Below are 23,014 nucleotides of genomic sequence, written 5' to 3'. Positions count from 1 at the left end.
AAGCAGATACACCTCAGCTCCTCACTCTCTGATGACTGACTCCAGGCACCATATATCCTTGCCACGGGGTGCATTAGAAATTAGAACGAATTTCTGCCTAATGCAAACAAATAAACTCGACTAGAACATGGACATTACCTTGTCCAGAAGGTTTCAAGAGAAGGCTTAAAATCACAGTAGAAAAGGCCAGACTTGGCAGAATAGCTCAATGAGATCCACTGTTACAGATGACACTGGTTAGGAACAGTATGGTGGATGTCTATTGGTTTTGCTGGCCCTGTAACTATTTTCCTATCCTCTTGTATGAGTACCCTGATTTTCCTTTGGAAATGATACGATTCTCTTTTTGCTGCCATTTGTTTTGAGTAGAGCTGACTCCATCACCTCCAGCTTCAGGGATAAACACGCATTTCATCTCCCTGACCACAGTAATTGGTTCAGCCAAGAACACGTAGCCTAAGTGGAACTAGTCAAGCAAATCCTGAGGCTTTTTCTAGTGCTGCTGGGCAAGAAGAACCCTGTTTCTATAGGAGTTGGTAAACTATGAGGATATGAGTCTGAGCTTCCAGAAGTTATGTTGCCACCTTCTGGAAAGATATACTGGAGAATTAAGCCAACAGAGTGGAAAACAGAGCTGAACAACAGAGGAGATAAAGATTTGATAGCATTTTGTGCCCCTAGATCCTGTCATGCTTGAAGCTATCCTTGTCCCTTGAACTTTTCAATTAAGTAGTCCAATAAATTCTATTCTTACTTTTGCAGTTGGGCAAGTTTTTATCAATTACAACTGAAAGAATCTTGACTACAATATTAACTTTCAACATAAAATGGTGAATTACATAACTTAGAGAGGATGAGGATGCACATGAAATGACTTTGCAAAGTAAAAAGTGATATTCAAAGAAAGTAAATCATAGAGATTTAGCTAAAATGTCATTGGCAAATTTTAGGGCTGTTGGAGGATTGCCACCCATCTGTAAATCTGATACAGTGCAGAATTTGGTACACCAAGGAGGACCATTCAATGATAGAGATGTGTTTGAACCCCAGAACCTTCTATCTTAAAGTAGTGTAAGGAAAGGGGGATGGGGAGAGAAGGTATTCTGTTTTCTTGGCAAGCATTAATGAACTAGCTTTTGCCCCCTAAACTTCCACACCTGTTGTCCTGGCATAACAGTAAGGATTATTTGCGCTTTCCCTTTCCTTATGGTATTCCAAAAAGGGAGCAGTCCCAGAACCCTGAGCTCCCGACTCCCCACCTATATTCCCATCTGTGGGCTCACTAGTAATCCTTTCTTCCTCTCTTAACATCTTTTTGTATTTAGAAAACACCTCTTGCTAGGAATGCCAATATTTTTGGAATATTCTGCAAATGCCTATGGCCTTGGCTAGTGTGATCATTATATCTTCGTTCTACTGCTTCAGCACTCATACCAGGGGTGGCAGGCAACACATTGGTTGGAGAAAATCCATTTTCTGCAATTTTTCTTTGAAAGCATCTTTTGGTGAGAAAAACAAATAGACCTTCCACATGACTGCACTTATAAATCATGTTGTTTACATAATGAATTAGAGTTTAACTAGGGACTGGTGGTTTTTAATCTTTAAGCTCTCAAACTTTTGACCGATTTAGTTAGTTCATCAGCATAACCAGGTTAAGTCTCCCAGATTACAAATTAGCTTCATTCTCTCTCATCTCTGCTATATATTTTTTGACAAATTATAGAACGAACACCCAGTAATGGGATCTTTGTCAGTTAGATTCCAAATGAATCAAAACTACGAGGAAAACTACTCAATAGAGGCAGTTAAATGTTCAAATAATGTGACGGTGTTATCATCATTTACCCAGGGAGACAGTCTCCACATGCTTTTCAAAATGATGTTATTCTGCTTTCAGGACAGAGGACCATTGAAGCTACTCTAATAAATTTTAAAAAGGAAAAACAAATCACCTAGTGTAGTTCACTTACTGTAGCAAAGAATATAGACCAGTACAGAAAACAATAACCACAAAGTGACCTGCTCAGCCACGCACACACACAGACACATATCAGATAATTATTTTGGTCATAAGGTATATTGGTTAAGGTTTTTGGCTGCAATAGAAGAAAAACCCACTGTGGCTATCTTAAGCAAAGAAAAATTTATTTGAATGATAGTGAGGGATGGGAGTGGGAGAGAACTCAGAGAATTTACTGGGAACTCATAGTAATTTGTTAGTTACTCAAAGAAACTACTGGAGGCTGGGAGATGAGCCTTGGAGATATTTAAAAGCGAAGTTGCTTAGGAGATCCATGAAAAAAGAAGCAGGGAATACAACAAGTGTCTTGGAACTCTGAGAGCTGGGTCACGATGCTAATTTCATCGCCACCCCCACCACCAGCACTGTCATAATGACTCCTATTCATCAACTGCTCAAGATTTGAAGTTCCTGTCGAGGGCCTCATCGGCTGAGATTATGCTAAAAAAAATGAGTCAGGATTAGAAAAAAATATAGCCTTTGCAGCTGCCATTGTAGGTAGTATTCACTTGAAATTCTCCCTCCAGAATGCCACACATATGGGCAGATCATTTCCCAATAGGTTGCTATAAGGGAGGGGCAGAGGACACTGGAGGACACAAGTAATATTCTCAATATGGGTAATTTCAGCAACTGAACTGAATTTATCTTTCCATCGTAAACTGTAAGCGACAGTTGGTTTTCCTTTTGAGAGTATATTTCCAGACCAAAACTTTTAGATTGCCTATCAAGGAGTCCTGTTTCTACTCTTTTATATTTTCTCCACTTCATCCTCACCACCTTTTCTTCTTCTCCTTTAAAATATTCACCCTATGAGCCTCCATCATGCAACTTTCCCACAGCTTTACAGAGAATTTTTGGAGAGATGGGTGATGTAATTAAGTACTGTAGTTTACCAATGGCTTATGTCTTTGAATTACGATGCAGAAAAATACACCTAATGCTCAAAGGCTACTGAATTTCGTCTATCTTAAGTGCTTCAGAAGGTACTGCGTTATCTTATGATGCCTCAGGGATTTGATGAAAAATATCAGCTACTGCTTGTTGGTATACAGATATCAAAAATTGGGCTGATTCTCTGCTGAATCGCTAACATATACTGGAAGTAAATCTTTCTTGTTGCCTTGTGTACTTGTGATTTTTTTTCTCCTAAGAGGCAAGTACAGGAAAAGCTTAATTATTTTAACTTTTAAGTAGTTTGGAATCTAAATAAATAGGAGTTCTAAATATATACACTTCTGTGTATAGTTTCCCCCCACATGTTTACTCATATTTTTGTATCTCATCTAACCTAACAGATTTTAAAGTCCCTGGGGGATAATGATAGTATCTACTCTGGAAAGACTGGCCTGGAGGAGATTTGCCTCCAGCCTGTGGAAAAGATCTCCCCAAACAAGGGTAGTCTGTGGTCTGCAGCTTCCGACTTAAGTTGGACAGTCTCCGGCAGCGGGAGCAACCTTTGACAAGAGCAGCCCAAAGATGAATTTCCAGAACAGGCCAACTGCCATCAAGACAGAATGGTTGAGTTCTTCCCCAGCCCTTTCCATTTTTTTTCCTTCTTCCCTTTTCAAGCCTCCAGGGGTCTCCACTTTTCACAATTTCACCCTCAACCACAAATAATATTTCTATGAAGTACCCTTTGGTCCCTTCTTTTAGCTTGTAAACTCTCATGGAACTAGATCCCAACTCAGTTTTGGTCCATTTAATGCAATGGACAGTTTGGTGACTTTATCAGCCAGGAAGAAATTTCTGTCTTAAATGAAGAGTTTATTAACCCAAATGGAACAACGAGTATAAAATTTTTCTATACTTGTCGACTCTAGGCAGCAACTTTGTCGTATATTTCTCCCTCTCTCTGCTTACCCAAAGCAGCACAACATACAAATAAAAACACATACACACACACTCCCCCACACACATATGTGCACAGAATCACAACAATATAGAGAATGGTTTGACCAAGTGAATATTTCATGCATTTTTATACATCCATTTAATCTATCTATCCCTGAGTATTTTCAATGCCTTCTGGGGATGGAATAATGAATACAACACTCTCTGTCTTCACATAGCCTATGTAAATGGGGAAAGCAAACACATAGACACATTAATATATAATATAATGTCAGATGGTGATAGGTGCTGTGAGAAAATAAAGCAAGGCAGGGAGACGGAGCGCTAGTGGGAGGTGTTGTCAGGGAAGACATCTTGAGGCAATGGCGTTGAGCAGAGAAGTGAAAAGAAGCCAAAAGAAGTGAAGGCGTGAGCCATGCCAATGCATAGGGAGAGCATTCAATCAGAGGAGCAGCAAGTGCAGAAGGCTGTGGCATTCAGTGGGGTGTGTTAGAGGAGCATCAGGAGGCCTGTGTGGCTGGAGTGAAGTGACAAATAGCAAGTATGGTTGAGGATGAAACTGAAAAGGTAGGCTGGGGGCCAAAGCAGGTAGGAATCTATAGGTGGAAGGAGAGACATTAGATATTATTCTAAGTATGATTTTATTCTAAGTAATTGGAGATTATTGAGCAGAGGAGTGACATAATGTGATTTATGTTTTTAAATGAATCTTCTAGTTGCCATGTGGAAACTATATTTAAGAGGGTCAAGAAAAGAAGCAGAGGGGCCTGCCCTTGGCTGAGTGGCTGCACACTCTGCTTTGGCAGCCTGGGTTCAGGAGTTTGGATCCCAGGAGCCGACCTACTCCACTCATCAGCCGTGCTGTGGAGGTATCCCACATGCAAAATAGAGGAAGATTGGCACAGATGCTAGCTTAGGGTTAATCTTCCGCAAGCAAAAAAAGAGGAAGATTGGCAACAGATGTTAGCTCAGGGTGAATCTTCCTCACCAAAAAAAAAAAAAAAGAAAGAAAGAAAGAAACAGAGAGGCCAGTTGGGGGCTGGTGACATATTTCAAGGAGGGATGATAGTGCTTAGATAAGGGAGGTAACAGTGGAAGGGACTAAAAGTGGTTGAATTTAGACAAGTGGTGTGGTTGCATGCCTGGGAACTGAACCCAGGCAGCCGAAGTGGAGCGTGCCAAACTTTAACCACGAGGCCATCAGGGCTGGCTCTAGAATATATTTTTAAGGTGGAATTTGCTGATGAGAGCAGAAGAGACGGAGCAGAACGGAGGGTGACTCCAGTTGGGAAACGGCAGTGGTATTTCCTGAGGAAGAGAATGTGAGAGTGGGGAACCAAGGGTTGCTCTAGGTAAATGTAAGATGTCTGCCAAAAATCCAAGGAGATGTCAAATAGGCATTTGAATATGCAGGTCTGGAGCTTCCAGGGTCTGGAGTTTCCAGAGTCTGGAGTTTGAAGCTGAAGTTTTAAGTTTGGAAAGCCAACAGATGGAATTTGAAGCCATGAGACTGGACCATTTCGACCTTGGAATATTTGAATAGTGCCTAGTAGTCTGAGAAGCAGGATGAAAAGAGGAGAGAAGTCCAAGGACTTGACATAGGAGGGGCCCAACATTGTGAGGCTGGCAAGAGGAGTCGGCTCAAGCAAAGGAGCACCCAGTGACATGAGAGTTTCCACAAGAAGGAACAAAAAATTGTAAATCATTAGGGGTTCTAAAATCACTGAAGGACTTCATGTCCTGCTTTCCTTCCTACCCCTTTCCAGGCAACAACTTGCCTGGAAGTAGAGGTGAGTAAGATGGTCTCTAGTCTACCAGATACAGCTCACAGTCCAGTTGGAAGATATCAAAATAATCAAGTAATGAAATTATACTTTGGAGATAAGAGAAGAGAGGACTAATGAAGAAGACAGGGATGGCTTCATGGAGTTGGTAACTTTGAGCTGGAAGAGCAAAAATGAATAGAAGTTTACTAGGTGAAGGATGTGGAAAAGAATACTCAAGGTGAAGGAAACTACACGGTAGAACAAGACAAATGGAATTTCTTCCACTTACATTTCTATTGCATTCTATTACATTCCCTTCTGGTTGCCAAATGAATACATAAATGAATGAATGAAGGAATGAATGAATAAGAGAAAACAATTTATAAAAGAAAGTGATCTCTATCTAAAGATTGTGCCATGATCACTTGAGTATGCAGAAAATATATTTCAGTTTAGCGTACTTTAGTGCATTTTGGATGATTAAGAAGGCCAAATTTTGTTTAGCAAAGACTGATCATTTACATTTTGTGTTGACAATATTTTCTGCTTTTCATTTGTCTTCCTTTCATTGGAATTACAGAGGGGACTAGCAAAGGAAGAAGGGAATATAATTCAAAGACAGTAAATTTTGTTACCTTGTCCCATATGTGTACATTTTATATTCTTAAAAATAGGAAGTGTCCATGGAATTCAATTGCTCAATCACATAACTTACTGTCATTACTCTGAAGTCAAAACTATTATCGATTAGACAGTCTACTTACTTTACTCAGTAGGAACTATACTGGGGGTTAAAACTACTATGAAATCAGTACTTTTACCTCTGTTTGAGTGACAAGTCGAAGGAGAAGAATTGATACATAAAATTTATGCAGATGATTGAATTAATTCTAAATGATTTAATCTACCTTTTTAGCTCAACAAATAAGAATTAAAACTGGAAATGTCGTTCAGGAATTGATAAAAGTTGAAAGATTTTTTAAGATAGAGAAGGTGTGGAAATTTTGACTCACTCCGGATTTAAGCAAAATCTCGGAAAGAACACTGTACTGTTCCTAATATCAGCATAGATTTGTTAGAATCCCAGGTGGTAAGACTTCAATTTATTTGCATGAATGCATAGTTCAATAAGAAAAGATTCAAATTTAGTTGGAGTAAAACTGCTTAATGATTTCAAATATTACTTGTAATATATTAATATAACAGGTTTGAATATCTGTAATGGAGTCTCTTTCATTTGAGTCTTAAGGGTGTTCTCAGAGCCACTAATGCTGAGTGCTAGGTACACACTGAAGTACCTAAGAGGAAAGCACTTTAGGTTAAAAGCACTTTCTCTTCTCAGCCTCGGGTTAAAAGCTATTTCAGGATTCTGTTAAAGGCATTCTTTGGTCCTCAGCCTCAGCTTAAAAGTGGCTTTGATGAAAAGTGCTTTGAGGCAGGTAAAGGATTTTATAATAAACCATATTAAGAGCCTGGGAATCATGTGGTTCTGTGCAGCATTGGCTCGCTCTGTGGAGGTGTGGTATAAGCTCTGCGCAGGTCTGCCAGCCCCCTCGGGGCTGTTCTGAACCATGTGGTCTGCTGGTTATTCTATGCAAAGAAATTGAAAAACATTTCCAGGAATGTAATTGGAGAGAAGGGGTTATGAGTCCAAATTAGTAGGCCATGATGCACACATTTCCGAAAACATTTTGTCTCTTTTGGGCTTCCAGTCAAATACAGTGTATGTTTCTCTTTCCAGCCCTTACTCTAGAAAGTGACTATGCAATAACATTTCTAAAACACCTTGTCCTATCCTGAAGCTGCCCATGGAATTGAATAAATAGATATCTCACTGTGATACACACTTTGCCTCTTGCACATTTCCTGGGTTTACTATATACTCTTCATTTGTATTACTTTTCCAGCTAACAGGATTGGAGTATACAAGTCAGGTCTGCCTACTGAATTGCAAAATGATGTTTGCCACCCAGATGTCTAATTGCAAGTGTTGATATTAGTTGGTAAAAAGACAGTGATTAAAGAGGAATTTTGAACTTGTGGAGGTCAATGGGAATTCTGAGAGATGGCAAAATGGTACATGTATCCCAGCTAAGTCCCAGGGGCTAGATCTGACTTCTGTTGAGGAAACAGCCTCAGACAGAGTGGAGAGAAGCTACCTTATCACTTTGTGAGATTCAAAGCCCTTAAGAGCTATTGATTCAGGCCACCCCCAGAACAGGTGCAACATGGAGGCGGCTGGGGAGAAGAGAGCAGTCTTCCTCTTTGCCCTAGAGACAGAGAGGATCCAGAAATGCAGGGGAACCAGAGGGATTGGAGAATTGCTTGGCACCTGGAAGGTTTCACAGGTTTCAAAGCTCGTGGACAGTACCTAGGCAGTGCAGCAGCCATCTCTCTGAAGCTGTTGGCTGCATGGCCATGGTGAGGTGCCTCCCTTGGAGTAGTTTATAGGCAATGGGGTGTCAAAGAAGAAGAATCAATGGAGAAGAAAATGAGGAGGGCAGTCCTCATCATATGCAATACACTCCAGGTGCTCCCAGAAATAAGCAGGGAGACCTTGGAGACAGAGAAAGCCTGAGCAGCTATGGTTATACACGTGAGAGTCATGACTTGTGATATTTGTGACTTAATGTCAGTGTTACTTCATTCACATCTGCAAGGCTGCTGGGGCGTGGCTCACTGAAGCTATACAGGAATTAAGTAAAACTAGATAAAAAACTGTTAATTCAATAACATAGCTTTCTAATATATCTTTCCTTTGGTCTTCTAAAGTAGAGCCAAGTTTGCAGGGTATGGACATGATTTTTTTGATGCAGAATATTTCTTGCTAAGCGGTGCTAGAGTGACTAATTTTTTTTTTTTGTTTTTGAGGAAGATGAGCTCTGAGCTAACATCTGCCACCAATCCTCCCCTTTTTGCTGAGGAAGATTGGCCCTGAGCTAACATCCTTGCCCATCTTCCTATACTTTATATGTAGGCCACCCACCACAGCATGGCTCGACAGCAGTGCATGGGTCCACACCTGGGATCTGAACTGGCAAACTCTGGGCCACCGAAGCAGAACTTGCGAACTTAACCACTGTGCCACCGGGCTGCCCCCTAGAGTCACTAATTTTGAAGGAATAAATTACATCTTACACATCTTTGTGGGCCCAGTATCCAGCCCATTGCTTGCCACATGGTAGGTCCTCAATAAATGTTTGCCCAATAAATAAAAATAAATTGCCTATAAAATAAAGTACAAACTCCTTAGCCTGGCACTGTGCAAAATACCTCCCAGACACTTCTCATCAAACCCTCTACATTTCACCATGCCATGTTCCCCATGCTTTCCTACAGCTGTGCACCATGAATGGCTTACCGATTTCTGTACACGTCCAAATGCTCTAAGTCAAGACTCAGTTTAAAGACCATAGAATGAAGGAAACACTAAACTTTCCCACACGTTTTCCCTCTTGTAATTTCCCTAAATCTGTGACCTGAATGCCCCCTAAAGCATTTGACATTTGATATATTATGCCATATTTTTTGTACTTTTGTCTCCCCTACTCATTTCTCGGGAGACTCTGCTTTATGCAACTTTGCATCCTCTCAGAAGATAGTGATTTAAAGAATATATATGAGTGGGCAGTATGAATAACAATCAAAGCATAAAGAAATACAAACACGGTTCTTCATCCTTGTTATTGGATGGTGTATGGAAAGATACAGCACTGTGCGAGGCTCATAGAGCACTCAAAATCCTGGCTTCGTGAATGCAATGTCGCAAAATCTCACTATAATTTATCTCTTTTGCAGTTTTCAAAATACCTATTCTGCATTCAGGAGAAGGAGCAAGTGCAGTATGCCATTCAAAAGGAAGAGTAGAATTAGGAGTATAAGAATTAGTAACTATTATTTGCTATTCTAATTGTTCTTTATATAGTATCAACAATCCTAAGAGGTATTGTCTGAAAAGTGTTAGGACAGAAAATTTCATTACCTTGCCCAAATTCACGAAGCAAGTAACTAGCACAGCCCAGACTAGATTTCAAATCTACTTTGATACTTTTGAAATTTGGTGATCTTTATGGCTTAATGACTGCATTACATTGTTTTCCTAAATAGCTCTTTCAAATAGCATGGGAAGAGTTTGTCACCACCGCCTTATCACTTCACACTATACGTACATAGACCCAATGAGGAAAGCCATCTTTCACATATTTAATTATTTCTAGCATTCTTTATACATTCAAACATCATGTAAAACTAAGCATAGTTTTGTGTTCAAGTATCTCTTTCCCAAGAATGACCTGCATTTCTTGTTGGATAGTCTTGGAGTCCGGGATTCTAGGCTGTGATAATGGGGGAACAGTCTGGGACCCTTCTCTGGCAGAGGCTGCCTAGACCACTCAGCCTCCAGATGGAGTGCCAAATTGATTAACACAGACTCCTTCTAGCAGATCTCAGGCGAACGTCTATGATCCGTCTCGGTGTGTGAAAATGAAGCTCAACATACACATATCCATAGCAGTTTCTCAGACTCTTGACTGAGAGAATTGCATCTGGGAGACAGAAAGCTTCCTCTGGGCTTTTGGTGGTTTTCCTACTATAATGACTGATTGCAGGAATGGATAGCTTTGAGTTATCACAGGGAAGTACTTTCCACGAAAACTTTACCCAAAAGTATTTACTACCATCTCCAGAATTCCTCACCTTTCTCCAGTGGGCTATTTATTCTCCACCTTCTGGACCTGAACTAAGGTTGCGGGTCCTCTTTTCCCACTATCCACTTCCTGCCCATCAGTCCCTTCTGAGGCTACGGCTGCCTGGCCAGGGCTTCTGCTTCCCATTCTGTCCTCCATGCTACAGCATGAGATGGGCATATCTAGCAATGTAGTGTTCTGGTACGTGGCACTGTACAGTCTCATGTGGAATACTTACATTCCTATATTGCAGAGCCACCCTTGGAACACTTTCTCCATATTACTGTAGCATCTTGAGTTGAGCATAACCTCACACACAGATGTGATTGTCTCTCCTCATGTGTGATTAATAGTATATTTCTAACAATGTTACTTTTCTTCAAGATTATTCATTCATACTATAAATCTGTGATCTTTCTGATTAAAGGGGCATGCATGCAAGTGCGTACATGAATAAAGGAAAGTTATGGTAGAGAATATGAGATATCTGACATCATTGGGAACTCAGTTTTTGATGAAGAGAGTGCCTAACCTTGCCTTTTTCTCCCCTAAAATGTTTGACTTCTTTAACTGGTAATTATATAAACAGATTTATAACCAAAATGGGCTCTCACATCCTCTTGTGACATGTTAATTGTTTCTAAAAAACATTAAGTGAGGTCCTGTCAAATTCTTTACATAATATTGAAGTTCAGCTATGCTAATTAATTTTTTTAAGACAGAAAAATTGTAACATGCTCAAGGCCCCAGTGCATTTGAAATGCGGAATCACAAAAGATGTAAACACAATATTTTACTGTTCAGAGAATGAATGTATGAGATGGTGCAAATGATGATGGAGTCTTGGGAAGTAATGGCTTTTCTGAAATCTAGATTATTTGGAATCTCAAGATATTAAGATATCCTCAAGATATTATTTTCAGACCATCTGCTTTCTTATTTCTCAGCCTCTAGTTGTGTGATAGATTCCTTCATTGCGAGGTTAACGCAGGCCAGTCTTCTTCCGCTTCCATCTTTTCTTTTCCTCTTATGAGTTTGAATTCCAAGTTCAAAAGGACAAGTTAGGAGTGATATATTTAAGTTAATGACCCTCACATATGTTTAACTTGGATAACATCTCCTCTAAAATCTCCCTCCTGTCTAATAGGGATAGATAAGAAAATCATTAAAAAAATTGGAGCTCAACAACTGTTGAAAGAGAATGAAAATTTCTCTCTTTTGCTCTTCTATTTCTAAAGATATTAGATCTTATGAAAATGCCTATCCTTGTATCAGTCTCTTAGATGGCTAGCTGCACAAGTTATTCACCACAACACAAAGCATGATTCAATGGCTGTATGCCTCTCAGGAAGGCATTAATTTAGGCAATTTTAAGATTTAGTCCAGGTACACAGCTTATAATTTGGGACAAAACTTGAGCAACAGATACATAACAAATTTTCTTATAAATACTGACCAACTGTATATGACTTATTTGTTCAAAATGAGAGCATCTTTCATAATTTGATTGTCTTACATGTCTGAACATATGTTTCGGCATCCGCTGATGTTATTGTCAGATATATCTAAATCTTTTCCTTTTAAACATGATTACGTGAAATGGGTACATAAAATTTATTCAATAAACTCCAACTTAATTTTATTATTATAGATTGATGTTTTCTATCAGTTAGCTATATCAAGTGCTTCTAATATTTTTTAATGGAATATTAACGGTTAAATACCAGAGACTATTGAAATAGAATGGATTTAGGTCACAGTTTTGATAGTAAGGGCACTGAACTTTTGGAAAAGTATAAGTTGAAGAAGGCATGTATAAACAGATATTTCTTTCTATAAATGTCTTAAATTTCTCTGAATTCTTTTCTTTACCGGGCTTTTTTCCTAAGCTACTATTAAATTGTGAAAGGACATTTTCATAAAACCTTTTTTTATATAAGTGTCGCTGATTTGAGGAGGGGGAGAAAAGTTTTCTTATTTGTCTTTTGTGTTCTTTTCTTCCTGTATGAGAAGAAAGTGTTCAGATCATCTTTTTAAATAATGAAAACAATAACTGTTTCCAGAAGAATAGGAAAGCAAAGAAAGGCTTTGTTTGACTTATCTGTGATTCGGCACTTTGGAGCTTTGGTTTTTGTGAGGTAAATAAAGAGATGTACACAACACTCCAACCCTTCTATTATGACAGTTTATGTTTCCTATACAGCTTATTTAACTCAAATGCCTGGGAAATAGACACAATTACCACCTTATGGAATGCTACTTAACTTTAAATGTTCCCTACTGAATAGAAACATACTTCATCAAAATTTATCTCAGTTTCTCAGGAATTGTTTCTTCTGTATGCTTCTGAATATTCCTGTGCAGTTTAAAAATTTAACCCAAGATTGCTTAGAAAGAACGATGATGTAGAATGAAAAAAAAAAAAAAGTCCCACACTAAGGGAGTTTGTTCATAAGAATTCCTAGGAAAGAGCTGTGTCCTATGCCCATGTACACTTTAATCATTCACTCTTTCAGCTGTTATCAATTTAAAACCAATGAAACTCCCACACTGAGTCCATTTGAGCAGTCAATTTTAATATCTCGAGGCATCTGTAGTTATTCTGAATTGGCTGCAAAAGCAGAACTAACAAGTTAAGCTCTAACCATAAGTCGACATCAGGCTGGTAAACCATACATCAAACACAGGCAGTTAGTCAATACTCCAGTATGAAAAACCAACTAGCATTTTTAAGAAGAGCAATATATTCATAATATGTTTGGCAGTCTGCTTTGCATCACTTTCTTGATGGCTGTACATTTAACTTTCTAGTCAACAGGGTGCTTCTCGTACTGGCAAAGCAACACGTTTGAGGGAAAACTGGTCGGTCTTCTGATTTGTGGGTAATATTTTTAAATGAGAATAAAAGAGATGGGGGAATGTACCTTTTGCGAATAAGACCTAGAAAGTGTCTTAATAGATGCTTTTTATAAGAATACTCTTTCAACCATATGTTCTGGATCTTTGAGCACAGTCCTTACTTCAAATATTATGTCATTGTCAGGCCATGCCATGTGTCTCAATTTTGTGTTTGGAAAATATGACTGCTTGAAATACCTCTTTCCCTCCCAGGAATGACTCCATGACAGGGTTGTTGCCTCCCTAGAGAGAAGAAGACAATGAAGAAGGAGGAGTATTCCAACCAGATCAAGGCAGTCAACACTTCAATTAAATCATTTCCAAATTTCGGGGGCTGGGGGCCCCGGGCAAGGGGGAGTGAAGAGTGTTTATGACATACAGCTGCCTATTCCCAGAACTCTTTTATGTACTTTTATTTTATCTTCAAAAAGAAAGGACATATTAAAGGGAAATATCTAAGGAGGAACAATGCTACATCAAGTTTATGTTTTCAGATCTGTTGCCCCAGAAAATGCTTTGATAAACACACTTACAGCAATATAGTTAATTTCAAAGAAAAGCTGAAAGATATACTTCTCCTTATTGCTAATTGACTAACACTGACAGATCACCAATTCTGGTTACCCAAATTCTGATATGGCCTCTTGCTTCCTTCCCACAGAGAAAAATAGAAAATGCTGGAATAGCATTTTTGCAACATGGAATTATTTTTCTGATGACAAAATTTTACAGAGGCTGGTTAATTTTCATGTCATTAATCAGGTAGGGTAACAAGTTAAAGGTAAAAATGTTTTTATATTGAACGAAATTTGCCCCCCTCAAATAAAATGATACAGTTGTTTTTTTCTTTATCTTCAGAATTTGTGGAATATTGTTGATTTATAATGGACATGAATTTGAGCGGAAAGATTTGTAAGCCAAACTGTCAGTGATGATAACGGAAATAAAAGAGCACTATCTTAATCTTAGGATATGTCAAAATGAATTGTTGATATTAATATTTCCTGTGCTTGTGGCAGTCCACACATCTACTGAATGTGGACTCTGATGAGATACTGGTTGTGAGAGCTCTGATACGTACTATCTTTAGAGACACATTCAACGTACGCATACTGTGGACTCTCAAATCCCAATGACACCATGAGTGAGAAAGGAGTGGGATCACTTTTCTCCAGTACTATGAAAAATTCAACTCATCTCACTGCATATGAAGCATTTATTTATACATTTGTTCAAATTATGAATCTTTAGGTCAGAATGAAATTCTGTTTTCCTTTCCCTCGATTATCCATGTTACCACAAAATGAAATCACCAGCTAGTACTTTGTGTAAGCAGTAGAATTATAAAAATTACAAAGGAGAAAGAGAGCAGCCAGGCCAGGCTTTGGAAACCGTTCTTACAGTCTACAGAGGCCCTGAAAAGCTAACAAGAACCAAGTTGAAGACTCTTCCACTGCCTGTGGAGCAGGGTCTAAGAGTCACTGGGGAACTACGCAGTATGAGAACACCTGCTGGAGAACAGCAGGGTATCAATAATAAATGCTAACCTTTAAAAAAGAGGATTCTTGTGAACACTGATGAGAGCCTGCATCTTTTTCTTCTCTTCAGGTAGTTTCATGGAGGAAAGATTTAGGATGTGATTAGAGGATTGAAACGGTCATAGACCATCTCTCCAGAGGGCAGCAGCCTCTTGACACAAGAAGGAAATAGCACGTTAGCCTGACTTTTGGTCACGTGCAACTAGTTGAGGATACGCTTCAGAAAGCGTATAAACTTTGGCTGGTGCAATATCAGGGATGGAAGGGGAGGTTTTGTATCTTTTCTACAATCTACACACATATGCAATTTGAGCTAGAGCACAGGGTATGCTTAAAATATGGTATAAATTCACATTATGAAACAAAACCTGTCTCTCCCTGTTACTATTTCCTTATTAGTGTGCATACTCTATTTCTTCTTGTTGTATGGAAACCTGTCAGGCTTCAGACTGGAAGACTTAAAGACGATATTTCAAACTGACACCAAGATTAGACTGACCCTGTAGAATATGTCAAAACTCTGGGCAATATTTTAAGCATAGTCCATGGAGTGAATAAAACCAGCATCTACTGCCAGGGCAGGAATTTATATGGGTTTTAGAAGCCATTGGTTAAAAACAAAACGTCAATATGTTGGTTTTGAATCAATTAGGTCTTAATTCATCTTATATTCCCAGCATTTAGAATGGCTATTACTAGACATCCAGTCAGTTTTAGGGCTAAAGCCTGACATTATCTGGCATTTTCTCTTACTTAAAAAAGGAGAAAGATCTTGAGGACCTGACTGAAAGGGAAAGAAATGTAATTTAAAAGAAGGAAAAAGAAGAATTATTGTTGTTATTATTATTTGCAAACACACAAAATATAGTGGGTTATACCAGGAAATTACTGGTAAAGCCATTTTGCAGACACTAAAATTTGAGTACGTATAAGTCACCATATCAAATAATATTACATTCTAACTAATGCCTGTGTAAAAAGAAAGATCTCTGCCCATAAGAAAGAAAGTTCTTGAACCACAGGGAAACCAACTTATTATTCTGGCTCATTCTTTTTCCTCTTACCTAATTCACTTCCATTTCTGAACCTCATTTTTCTCTTGTTGCTCCAAAGTTACTCTGCTTTTAATATCTCATAAGACCTGGATCATTTCCTCCCTGGATAACACGCTTTTAAAAGACATGGGCTTAACCTGCTACCCAGGTGCACTTTTTTCTCGACATTTGCCATCTCTCATGGTGACCTGTGTTTTATTATTGAACAAAAACTAGCTATGTGGTACTCTATTACCAACACATTTGCTCCCAAGAGCCTTTAAATAACAGAAACTGCCTGGGAACTATAAATGCAAAGGAACCAGGAAGCTTGTAGGCCAAGATAAAGAGGCTTAAGGTTGGCTATTAATTTTGGCTAATATTAAATCATGACATAGCTCACACGTAAGGATCACAGTTCAATTATGAACCATAAAGAAGTTTAAAGAAAAGAAGATTTACAAGATATTTTTAAGCACATTAGTGCATATTGTGGAAGTCATGAGAGTATTTCAGGCCCAAGCAATGATAGACCCATGCCCCAGTATATAAATTCAAATGCAATTATTCTAAGACTAACACTGATAAAGTGGCAAAGTTGAAGCATGTCTCTACTCAAAGGTATATTGCAATGTTGCCCATATGTATTTTGCCTAAACTAACAATGTGACAGGTAGATTACTCTGTTATAATCAGTTCTGATAAATTATTTAAAAAATACTTTCCTCTTAACTCAATGATTTTGCTATTCATAAACACGACTGTTGAAAGTTTAGGCTGATAACTTGTATCTGCAATTTGAATGGTAAATTTTTCTTTACTTCTCAATATAATTGACATATTTTACAAAAGTGCTAAATTTCAAAGACATTATTTTCTCATATGATGGAAACCTTAAATAATTAGTTGTGTCTGTGTGGGTAGTTACTTAAGTGTTCCAGCATCAGATAACACTGTGTAAGTGGGTGTAGCGAGGAAAGAAATGAGCTCATGCCCATTTATGTATAAAGAGTACCATGATAAAAGTTACCAAAAAGATAAATATGAGCCAACTACAAATTATCTATGTACTGTTCTTGAAGTAAGTGTGTTATTGCTGCCTTTCCTTGACACTTGCCTGGATTGATTTCTCAGACTCTAGAGGAATACCTGGGAGAACAGCTTCCTAGGGCCATCTTGGTCATAATTTGCCTCATAAACCTATGTAAGAAAAGAAAGAAGAGGGAGAGAAAAGAAGGAAAAGAAAGAAGGGAAGAAGGGAAGATGGAAAGCAGGAGGGGAGGAAGTAAGGGAGGAAGTTGCTGACTGGTTAAGAGAAGCTGGACACCGTGCGAGGTTCTTTCCATATAACACTTCATTTAAATTTTATGACGTAAATTTCATAAATGAAAAAGTCAATAGCCAAATATTAAGTTATATGGCTGGTAAATGGCAGAATCTTGCCTTAAACCTAGCTTAGTCAAATTCTAAAGATACTTTCAGATAAACTGAATTTTCTTAATTGTAAAATGGAATTGAAAATTTTCTATCATCATAAGAAAGTTTATAAAGATTGATTCAGTTTATCAAGAGTATATAAGGCATTCTGTATCCATTGGAAATATTTGATGTTTGAGGCACGCGTGGGAGTCCCTACAGATCACCCTACAGTAAAACCATATCTTTGGCAAGCTCTACCCATGTCCACAGAGCTCTAGCTAGTCTTTGTGGAGGCTCATTCTATGATAAGAATGGACAACCATCGCCCACCAGACATTTGAGCCGCATCCCTAATGTGATAGAAATAGAATGAGATAAACACATGAAAGAAAGGAACCTAGATGAAATTGATGATTCAAAGAACGGAAAAGAACATTTTAAAATAAAAAACAAAAACAAAAATCCAAAATAACAAAAATAAATTTTAATTTATATCCTTCGATAAGTTAGAAAAGATATAATTTATTTTCTATTTTCTCACAGTCAATTAGGAACATTTATTGAGTGCTAAGTGCCATTTTCACTATTAGGTGTGAGAGTAGAATGGTCAACAAAGTTTTTGTCCTGGTAGCATGTAAGAGAGTGAGATATGTAAAAAAGACCAGAGAATAAAAAAGACATCTAGAAAATTGAAAATAATTGCTAAAGTCAAAATAAATTAATACAAAGGCAGGGAAATAGAGAAAGCATTTGACAAGGTATGCCATACATTTATCATAAAAACTCTGAATAAAACGAGTACAGAAGGAAAGCACCTCAACATAATAAATGCCATATATGACGAAACCACAGCTAACATCATACTCAATGGTGAAAAACTGAAAGCTGGCCCTCTAAGCACAGGTAGAAGACAAGGATGCCCACTTTTACCTCTTTTATTTTATATGGTGTCAGTGGACCTAGCCAGAGCAAGAAAATGAAAGAAAAGGGATTCAAATTGGAAAGGAAGAAGTAAAACTGTCACTATGTGCAGATGACATAATTTTGTATATAGAAAACCCTAAAGAATCTACAAAAAAACTATCAGAAATAATAAATGAATGCAGTAAAGTTGCAGGGTACAAAGTCAACATACAAAAATAAATTACATTTCTATACCCTAACAACAAAATAGCAGAAAGAGAAATTAAGAATACAATCCCATTTACAATCACAGCAAAAAGAACAAAATACCTAGGAATAAATTTAAGCTGAGAGGTGAAAGACCTGTACACTGAAAACTATAAAATATTGTTGAAAGAAATTGAAGAAGACACAAAGAAATGGAAAGATATTCCATGCTCCTTGAATGGAAGAATTAGCCTAGTTAAAATGTTCGTACTTCCTAAAGCAAGCTACAGATTCAATGCAATCCATATCAAAGTCCTAACAACATTTTTTACAGAAATAAGACAAAGAATCCAAAAATTTATGTGGAACAACAAAAGACCCTGAATAGCAAAAGCAATCCTGAGAAAAAAGAACAAACCTGGAGGTATCACAATCTCTGATTTCAAAATACACTACAAAGCTATAATAATCAAAACAGCATGGAACTGGCAGAAGAAAACACACAGATCAATGGAACAGAATCAAGGGACCAGAAATAAATCCACATATATGGTCAGCTAGTTTTCGACAAAATCACCGAGAACATACAATGGAGAAAGGAAAGTTTCTTCAATAAATGGTGGTGGAAAAACTGGACAGCCACATGCAAAAGAATGAAAGTAGACCATTATCTTACACAATACACAAAAATTAATTTCAAATCGATTAAAGACTTGAAATGTAAGACCTGAAACAATAAAACTCCTAGAAGAAAACATAGGCAGTATGCTCTTTGACATCAGTCTTAGCATAATATTTTTGAATATCATGTCTCCTCAGGCAAAAAGAAAAAATAAACAAATGGGACTAAATAGAACTAAAAAGTTTTGGCACAGCAAAGGAAACCATCAACAAAACGAAAAGACAACCTAACAATTGTGAAAAGACATTTGCAAATCATATATCTGATAAGGGGTTAATATCCAAAATGTATAAAGAACTCATACAACTCAACAATAAAAAAACAAACAAACCAATTAAAAAATGGGGAGAGGATCTGAACAGACATTTTTCCAAAGAAGATATGTAGATGGTCAACAGGCACATGAAAAGACGTTCAACACCACTAATTATTAGGGAAATGCAAATCAAAACTACAATGAGATATCATCTCATGTCTGTCAGAATGGTTATAATTAAAAAGACAAGAAATAAGTGTTGGAGAGGAGGCAGAGAAAAGAGAACCTTCAGATATTGCTGGAGGGCAGGTAAACTGGTGTAGACACTATGGAAAACAGTATGGGGATTCCTCAAAATATTAAGTGTAGAACTGTCATATGATCCAGCTATTGTGCTTCTGGGTATTTATCAAAAGAACATGAAAGCACTAATTTGAAAAGATATTTGCACCCTACGTTCATTGCAGCATTATGCACAATAGTCAATAATTGGAAACTACCTAAGTGGCCATCAATGAATGAATGCATAAAGAATGCATACCTACATACATACACAATGGAATACTACTCAGGATAAAGAAGATGTGTGTGTGTGTGTATACATATGTATACACACACAGACACACACATACACACACACACAATGGAATACTACTCAAGCATAGAAAAGATGAAATCTTGCCATTTGTGACAGCACAGATGGACCTTGAGGGTATTATGCTAGGTGAAGTAAGTCAGATAGAGAAAGCCAAATACCGTATGATTTCACTCACGTGTGGAAGATAACAACAACAACAAACACATAGATACAGAGATTAGATTTGTGGTTACCGGAGGGGAAGTGGGGAGCGGGGAGGGTGAAAAGAGTAAAAGGCACAAGTGTCTGGTGATGGCTGGTAACTAGACTTTGGGTGGTGAACATGAGGTAGTCTACATAGGAATCAAAATATAATGATGTACACCTGAAATTCATATAGTGTTTACACCAATGTTACAGCAATTAAAAAAAACACGTCAGGGGATAAAATTGAGAATTCCTTTAAAATATGAGAAAAATAAATCCTAATGATCTAATACTCACATCATAAAGATCCCAAAGAAGGAAACAGAGAACACCGATGAGAAGAACTTATCAGCATAATAATCAAGAGAAAAAAATTCCTGAGAGAGAATCACAGTTCTTCAAGTTGAGTGCCAAGCAGAATAAATTTTAAAAATTCTGCCAACTACATACGTTATCTTGATTATAGAATCTCAAAATAAAGACAAAAAAATTCCAATGATTCGGAGAGAAAAAAATTCAAAGTACAAAGAGTAATAATGAAACCTGTAACTCTGTGTTGTACAGGCCATGGAATTTTACATGCAACTAAACTGTTGGTCTGGAGTGTGGGCACACTGAAGACATTTTTAGATAGTCAGGATCTCATGACTAAATGAGTTACTGGAGGCTGTCACATAGTAATAGAAGGAATTACAGCAAGAAAGAAAAGGCATGGGATTCAGAAGACAGTGAATATGACTCAGAAGATCTGTGAAAGGAAATCATAGGGTAATAAAGGTAAAGCTTGGGGGCCAGCCCCAGGGCCAAGTGGTTAAGTTCGCATGCTCCGCTTAGAGGGCCCAGGGTTTCAAGGGTTAGGATCCTGGGCCCGGCTCTAGCACCGCTCATCAAGCCATGCTGAGGCGATGTCCCACATAGCTCAACTAGAAGGACCTGCAACTGGAATACATAACTATGTACTCAGGGGTTTTGGAGAGAAACAAAAAAAAGGTGAAGCTGGCAAGTAACCAATCCAAATCAGAGTAAGATGATGGGCAGACTTTAGAAGTTATTCTGGGGAAAAAAGCAGGAAGTTGCAGACTAGAATACATAGACTGTTTAATCAAGAGGATTAAAGCCCTTTATGACTTAAAGACCCAGAAAGCAAGAAAAAGATGAAACTCTGGGGGAAAAAATTTGTCCAAGAAATTCACAATCAAAAAATGAATCAAACTAAAAGATAACATGATTATAAGCAAACGATGGAGCATAAATTTACAAACAAGAACATTATAATTTGTGTGGCCCTAAGGCATAGCCTTGGACTCATGGATATGTTAATCTAATCTGCAAATGACTTGGCCAAAGATTCCATAATATTTGCATGATCAATTCAAAGTAAATGATTTTTTTCACATTTAGATCCAAAATAGGGGAGAACAAATGGAGGACTTGCTTGTGGTTGTGAAACAAGATAAATGTACTCATGTAATTTTCAAATGTAAAGAATGAGAACCCTTTTCACTACGATCAACGGGCATCACTCTTTGCGGGGGGTCACAAGGGTCATGATATTGTGAGAACAGAGAAGGAAGTCTAATACTTGGTGCTGTGGAAAACACCCTTACATAATCATAATTGTAGGAGTGCTGTGTTTTGGTTTTTAACTTTTAGAATTAACCTATAAATGTCATAATTACAGAAACCAGTGAAATAATACAAATTTTCTTCATGTAGAAGTAAAGATTACAATAGCAAAGGCAGGGGAGATGAGACGGGGAGAGGGCACTAAATTCCTCATCTTGTCAATGGAGGCAGTAAGTCCCAATTTTCCATGGTTAATAGAACAATGAATAGAGATTTAAAGATGTTGGAAGTTTCAGAGAAAGCCAGTGGAAACATTGATACCGGCTGTATTTGACCATAAGTAACTGGGGAGGAAAAGGGCCAGGTGGATGAGGTCTGGTTTGATAGAGTGGAATTCACGCCTAATGTAAAAAAAATCTTAGATAATGTCTAAGCTTGATAAATCAAGACATTATAACATTAAAGATAAGAAAGATATTGACCAAAACAACTAATCTATACCCCAAACAACAATAGCATAAGATATGGAGGTAACCGCCAGAAGAACTACAAATAGAAACAGCTCTAGTTGGTACCTCCTAAGGAGCAAAACTAGGATGTGGCAGGAAAGCGCTGGTTTTCATCATAAATCCTGGAGGTGTACTACTTAATCTTTAAGCAGATTGTTTCCTTTAGAATATACTGATTGAAAAATAGATGTAGTACAGCATTACTTTTAATTTCTAATAATACCATCCGGTATGGCTTCGTCCATATTAAAACGAAAGAAACTACTTTCTAAACAAACAGTCCTCTCTAACTCTATCATTTTGATGTAAGGAAATACTAGTTGCTCCTACAAAAACAAACAATTGTTATCTTTTCTAAAAATTGCATTGCTAAGTGTTTCCTGTTCTTGGATGTCAATGCTGTTATGTGAAAGATTATGTAAGGTAGTTTGACGCTAAGAGCTATTCAGTTCCAAAAGCAAGTAGAGGCCATGTACAAACACACCTACCACCCTAAAATGTACCCTCTTGCCTATAATTTACATATTAAACTGATTTCAGTTTTGTTTCCAATGAGACGCTCAAGGCAATAAACTCATACATTTAAAAAGTGCTCGCCATCCCCCTGGCAAATGTGAATGCGCTTGGAGAAATTGAAGGCTTTTCAGAAGCTACCACTGCAATGGCACAATGATTGCTACACCCACCTGGGCTATTAAAATCTTTTTCCATTGAGTGATCATTCAGAATTATCTGCTGGCCCTTTTGTTGGCACTGCAATGTAACCTTCCCATTAGTTGTATTAAAGAAATGAGAAAAGGCCGCCCCGTCAAGTGACTGTTTCCAGATCTAGATTCTAGCCAAGGAAATCACATATTGGTCAGGTCTCCGTGAGTCCCAAAAGCAGATTT

General features: G+C 37.8%; 1 protein-coding gene across 2 annotated transcripts in view; it reads right to left on the bottom strand.

Moving 5' to 3' along the window:
• ARHGAP15 (Rho GTPase activating protein 15) overlaps window positions 1-23,014 on the bottom strand; it is a 606,459-nt gene that overhangs the window by 232,800 nt on the left and 350,645 nt on the right. The gene's annotated exons all lie outside the window — the stretch shown is intronic.

This window comes from Equus quagga, chromosome 4, assembly GCF_021613505.1.
Source record: "Equus quagga isolate Etosha38 chromosome 4, UCLA_HA_Equagga_1.0, whole genome shotgun sequence".
Taxonomy (NCBI): Eukaryota; Metazoa; Chordata; class Mammalia; order Perissodactyla; family Equidae; genus Equus; species Equus quagga.
The sequence above is the reverse complement of the archived record's forward strand: the minus strand, read 5'-3'. Positions and strand labels throughout refer to the sequence as shown.